The following is a 6,689-nucleotide window of genomic DNA, read 5'->3' on the forward strand; positions in this document are numbered from 1 at the left end:
CCCGTCATTTCGAGCAATCTCATGGCAGCCCCGATCTAGCAAAGCGGCACCGCTCTACCTTGTGTCGCAAGGATTTCGGCTCGCCGTTAGGAAATGAAAATTCTATGTTGCGTCGCGTGGAGCCTGCGTAGCGTCCAATGGTACAGCGCTCCCTGCATCGTTTCGGTCACTCTAATTTTTTTTTGCTCTATTCAATGTCCAGCAAGCAGATTGAGTGGCTGACATCTTCGGTGTGTCTGCAAAGTGAACAAATTGTCTTTCGTCAACTACGTAGCTATCCGTAAATTCGATGTTCTGTTTAACAGTTTTTTGAAATTCTTAAATAAAGCAAAACAACCCTTTATATTTGTCACCAATAAGTTCAATTTATCGATCAATCAGCAAACGTACCTTGGCCAGATTATACTACGAGTGGATGGAAAGAGTATTGGTATGCATTGCCCAAAGTTGCACCATAGAAATGGACCATATGGAAGTCAGTGTGCTACCTGATGACCTGAATGTGGAAACCCTCTCTGGGCTGTCGTTGAGGTCTTTTTGCCGCTTCAAATGTGCCTGCAAATCCTGGCATGCCTTCTCCTCTGATCCAAACTACAATGAGAAGCTGCCAAAAATCCCCACAGGTCTTTTCTGCACGTACCAAGACTTCAATAAGAAGGCTACCAAACTTCTTGGCCAGCCCTGAAACATTGAGCAAATTGATGAAGCACTTAGTTTCTTGCCACACAATCCACGACTGGAACTTATGGATTGCTGCAATGGCCTAGTGCTCGGCATGCGTAGGAGCATGGATTGGAGTACACGAACAATTACCTGCCACTTCATTGTGTGCAACCCAGCAACACGAGAGTGGACAAGGCTTCCCAATACTCGTTCTTACCAAGAACACAATGTTTGTTAAGCTATATTGGCTTTCAGCCCATCATGTTCCACACAGTTCTACGTCTTCAACTTTAAACGGAATCCTTTATCTTCATTCTTGAGTGGACTTGAGGTGTTTTCGTCTGATCTTTCCACATGGCTTGTATATGATGCATGGTGGAATTCCAGCATACCCACTGTTATTGGCTACCCACACTTGTTCATAGTTGGTTCACTTTATCTTTTTAGTCTACGGCAGAACTCAGTGCGGAGGATCTTGATATTGAATGTCTTTGAGGCAATGAGTTATCGCATACCACCTAGTAGTCAAACTATTAAATTGCCTCATGGCCCTTCTGTTGAGCCTTAAAATGGCCTTCCTGTGGGTATGTACACCCGAGGTTACTTAGGCCAATCTCGGGGGGCCATGCACTGTGCATTGCCAGCGACGGATTGGCTTGCAATTCAGATTTGGAGTCTTGATGTTTCCAGGCCTTAAAAGTGGACTATGAAGTATTGTCTTAGTATGAGCAATTCATTCGGAAGGGACGACCTTGCTCACTATGACTCCACCCAGCAGTGTTGGAACTGTGTGTATGAGATTGCCGCTCTCGACTTGGAGAGAGAAGTTATCTTCCTCTTTGACTGTTGGGCAAACAAGCTCCGTTCATATGTCATCAGCAATGGGGAACTTCATGAACTCGATGAAATTGAACAAGATCATGAGCATGTCTACGAAATGTTCTACCACTATGTGGCGTGCTACTCAAAGCTTCCAGCTTATGTGCCTTTACCTCAGCCACATTTGCTGGAAGCAAAGAGGCTTGATTGGCGGACATGGCGGTCGAAATTGCTAGCAGTTATTGGAAAATCAAGCTGAAAGGAATCAGGCCTAGTCTAGGAATGATGTTAGAAAGGTCTTTTATACTTTTCTTTTGTTCCCATTGGGCTATTTTGTAAGGGTCTAAACTAACACTGTCTGAATACTGAAAACTCCCTGATTTCAGTGTATTGTGTCATCCAATTCCCTGGTGCTCTGTTTCTCAAGGCGCACGTGATAACGTTGTAAAAATAGAACAAGCTTGTTACGCATGTTTCTAGTTCACCAAGCTATTGATGCTGGTGCAAAGGAAGAATAGATACCTTTTATTTTTTTAATGTTGTTCCTGCAGGTGCCAAATACTTGTATTGTGTTGTCAGACTGTCCGTTCCCATCCTGTGACCTTTTTTCATTCACTTGTCTCATAATTGTGGACAAGGTACTGTCTCATTCCTATCCACATGTTTGCCAAATAAACACATGTATATACATGCAATTACATATTTGTTAATAAAGATGGTTTACTAGCACCGTATGCAACTCCCAGTGAAAGGATGTGATAATAAAACGTTATTGTTCCAGCACAACAATATTAACGAGAAGCATCCTCGTGTCTCAAGCGCTCAACATATTCCATCTCAGGAGTCAGGACATGGACATCTTAGTACCATTCTTTTTTTTTTGGCCAAACGGGTCCATACAGGATACTGCTATGCAGAATCCAGTTACAGAAAATCACACTGAACGTGTGCATCTGACTGAATCACTCCTATTTTCTCATTCGCACCAAATTAGCACCAGGCAAGCAAACAGCAAAATTAAACCAAATAAAAAGCAAGCAAGCAGAAAAACTAGAACAAAAGTATATTTATTCTTTCAAACAAGTTATAGAACAACTTGACCATCCAAGTAATTTCTGATAGCCGCACGGCACAACAGGGCCGCATACACCAGCAGAGTCACCCGTAAATATTGATCGAATATGTGGAAGCTAGCTAAACGTACTTGATCGATTGATCTCGCCGGGAACTCACGCACACACACGAAAATTTGATCGATTGATCGATTGATCACGTACTTGTTCGAAGGATCATGTCGAACACAGGCAAGGAGATCGTGACGGCAGCAGCGGGAGCGCCGATGCCGATGGTGGGGGTGTCGCAATTCCCCCGTCTGGATCGAGAGGACTACACACTATGGGCGATGAACATGGAGGTCGCGATGGAGGGAGCCGAGTTCTGGGAAGCTGTCGACCCCGGCGGCGCCGAGTACGCAAAGGGCGCGGCTAAGTACCGGATTGATCGTCAGGCGTTAATGGCGATCTACTCCGCAATGCCGAAGGATGTGCTACAACACCTCGTCGGAAAGAAAACGGCGAAGGAGGCATGGGAGACCATCAAGATCCTGCACCAGGGTCATGACCGTGTCAAGGTCTCTGATGAGAAGTTACGAGTGCCTGAAGATGGATGAAAGTGAGACGGTCGATCAGTTAGCCTCCCGTCTCAAGACCCTCGTCAACGGCATACGCAGCTATGGTTCAACCCTAGAAGAAGTTGCGATCGTCCGACGATTTTTGCGTGCCGCGCCTACACGCTACATCCAGATCGTCACGTCGATCGAGCAATGTCTCGACCTGAAAACTCTCATGGTTGAGGATCTCGTCGGAAAGTTCAAGGCACACGACGAGAGAATTCGTCTCAGTTTCGGCGAAGCGGAGGCGAGTGAGCACTTGATGTTGACAAAGGCGCAATTTACCGCCCTGTTGAAAGAAAAGCAAGGTGGATCCACGAGCAGCGGCAAGAAGAAGGGGAAAGGGAACCAGCGCTCGGCGAGAAAGAACTTCGCCGACTCGGATGACGAGACTGCACCTGAACCACCGAGGAAGTTTGACATCAGAAAACTAAGGTGTTATAAGTGTGGCCTTCTCGGGCACTTCAAGACTGACTGCGAGGAAACACCGAAGCAACGGGCGCTCATGGACGAGGAAGGAGACGATGGGGATATGATGCTGATGTGTGAACTAGTGGACGAGGAGGATCCAGATGATCTTGGTCAGCTGGACATGGGTCCGGTCAGTGCATCCGCGCCATTAAACCCAGGCGATGTTGTGGCGCCAGAAGACCATGACATAAGGCGTGATGGTGTGGTCATGCCAGTAAAACCAGGCGGAGTCATGGGGCCAGAAGTCCATGACACAAGGCGTGACGGTATGGTCATGCTAGAAGCAGGCGAAGAAGTGGCGCTAGAAGTCCACGACACAATGCGTTATGGTGTGGTCGCGCTAGAAGACGGCGAAGATGTGTCGCCGGAAGAACACGTTGCAGGGATGACAGGGTGGTTGCGCAGGAAGATGGCGAATACGTGTCGCTAGAAGAACACGGTTCGAGGCAAGATGCGTCACTAGTAGCTGCTGGGTTGCATGCGAGCGGAGATGCAACGGTGAACGAGGACGATGCTGATGATCAGGATAATCTGCATGCAGCAGCTAACTCGCTTGAGAAAAGCTCACTTCCACGTAAAAGTCTTGTGGATGTGACAGAAGAAGGTGGACAACGTCGAGAAAAAGGAGATAGCAGCCCAGCTAGAAGCAATAGTACTGGAGCTAGAGTGTCCCGGGCTGCAGATTCTCCACGGAACATTCTACGGGGATGCAACCCGGTATCTCCAGTAAGCAGCTTGAACGGGCCGAAACGCCTAGGAAGCGGACCACTAGGTCCAGAATTGCCAGAAAAAGAAACTTTGGCAAGTTTTAAAGCAAATGTGTCATCACCAATAGCACATGAACGACGCGTGTTGGACATCTCTCCAGAGGAAGCGTTTCGAATAAATTCGGTGAAGATGAAGAGCAAAGGGCAACGATGTTTGCACACCGAGGAACCGGAAAATTTTGAAGATGCAAATATGGAAGAGTGTTGGCGTCGTGCTATGGATGAAGAGTTGGGATTGATCCGAGACAACGATACATGGGAGCTCGCGGATCTTCCCAACGGGCATAATGCCATAGAGCTCCAGTGGGTGTACAAAGTCAAGAAGGATGCCGAAGGGTACTTGGTGAAGCATAAAGCAATGCTCGTGGCTAAACCAAACGTGCAAGAGCAAGATGTGGACTTTGAAGAAGTGTTCGCTCCAGTTGACAAGATGAACTCGGTGAAGCTACTTATAGCTCTCGCGGCTCAAGAATCTTGGAGGATACATCATATGGATGTGAACTCCACGTTGTTGACTGGGGAGTTAGAAGAAGGGTTGTATGTGAAGCAACCACCGGGGTACATCCAAGAAGGAGAGGAGCACAAGGTATTGAAGCTACACAGGGCATTGTACGGGCTACGACAAGCTCCTCGGGCATGGAACATCAAGCTTGATCGTACATTGATTTCTCTTGGATTTGAGAAAGCCCCACTAGAGCAATGCTATGTACAAGCGAGGTGAAGGCAAGGATTGTCTCTTAGTGAGCATCTATGGGGATGATCTATTGATAACTGGAGCAGATGAAGAGGTGATTGCAAACTTCAATGTATAAATGAAGGAGCTATTCAAGATGACTGATCTAGGGCTCTTGAGTTACTACCTTGGGATCGAGGTACAACAAAAGCCGGAGGGGATCACAATATGCCAGGAAGCATATGCAAAGAAGGTACTTGAAAGCTGTGGTATGAAAGATTGCAATCCAAGTCATGTTCCGATGAAGCCTCGTCTTGTTCTAAGCAAGAAGAGTGAAGCACATGTGGTTGATGCAACGGAGTATAGAAGTGTGGTCCAAAAGTTGAGGTATTTCACGAATACAAGACCGGACTTGGCCTATTCCGTTGGCATAGCGAGTCGCTTCATGGAAGCACCCACGACGGAACATTGGGCAGTTGTGGAAAATATACTCAGGTACATCAAAGGGACAACAAACTTTGATTGTGTCTATTTGAGAGAGAAGAAGGAGATGGTGGAGTTACTTGGCTATAGTGATAGCGACCTGGCAGGAGATGTGGACGACCGTAAAAGTACCTCGGGCGTGGCATATTTCTTGGGAGGAAGCATAGTGAGTTGGCTATCACAAAAGCAGAAGGTGGTCGCATTATCATCACGTGAAGCGGAGTATATTGCAACTGCAACCGCGGTGTGTCAAGGCGTTTGCCTTGGAAGGCTACTCGGTGACCTCACAGGTAAGGAACCAGAACGAGTGGTGCTCAAAGTTGACGAAAAGTCTACAATCTCTCTGTGGAAGAATCCAGTGTGTCATCATGGAAGATGGAAGCACATCGATACGAGGTATCAGTACCTAAGGGAGTGCGTGAGAGAAAGCAAGATTGACGTCAACTACGTTTGCACCAATGACCAGCTTGCAGATATCCTAACCAGGTCTTTGGGACGGCAAAAGTTCGTGAAGATGCGGCATAGGATCGGCGTCCAATCTGTGAAGTGAGGACATCGTGTTTAGGGGGGTGATTGTTGGAATTAACCACGCTGCCTAGTCTGTGTCCGGCTCGGACCAGAACACATCACCGAGTAGGACTTGTAGTGGTAGGCTAGATTAGCTACTATATAATCCTACGTATCCCCTGTAATCTTGTAACCCAAACTCAGATCAAAGAAATAAAGTATTAGGTGCGACACGCACCTATTGCTATCCATCAGCTCCTCGTATTGTTTCGTGTGTGTGTGCGTGAGTTCCCGGCGAGATCAATCGATCAAGTACGTTTAGCTAGCTTCCACATATTCGATCCACCTGCCTGAGTGCTTGGTTGTGTTGTACGTGCGTGTGTTGGCCAAAAGCATCGGCCGGCTAAAACGCATCAAGCAGCCGGTTGTGCACGTGTGCCACCTCGACGGAAAGTACTCGTCGGTGTCGCATCGTACGGGACCAGTGCCAACAAATAAAGAACAGAACAGAAGAGCAACCGGTGATGCAGAGGCAAATTAACGAATTTTTAGATTTACCAGCGATCGGATGTGCCCTGGATTCTGTTGCCACAGAGGCAGGGAAATGCCTCCTACTACCTGGTTACAGAGGCAAATT

At 47.3% G+C, this 6,689-nt stretch overlaps 1 pseudogene; it reads left to right on the forward strand.

Annotated features, from left to right (window-relative positions):
- The first annotated feature begins 415 nt into the window (after positions 1-415).
- LOC123138567 (uncharacterized) lies at positions 416-1,741 on the forward strand (annotated as a pseudogene).
- Positions 1,742-6,689: the final 4,948 nt, after the last annotated feature.

Source organism: Triticum aestivum, chromosome 6B (genome assembly GCF_018294505.1).
Source record: "Triticum aestivum cultivar Chinese Spring chromosome 6B, IWGSC CS RefSeq v2.1, whole genome shotgun sequence".
Lineage (NCBI taxonomy): Eukaryota > Viridiplantae > Streptophyta > Magnoliopsida > Poales > Poaceae > Triticum > Triticum aestivum.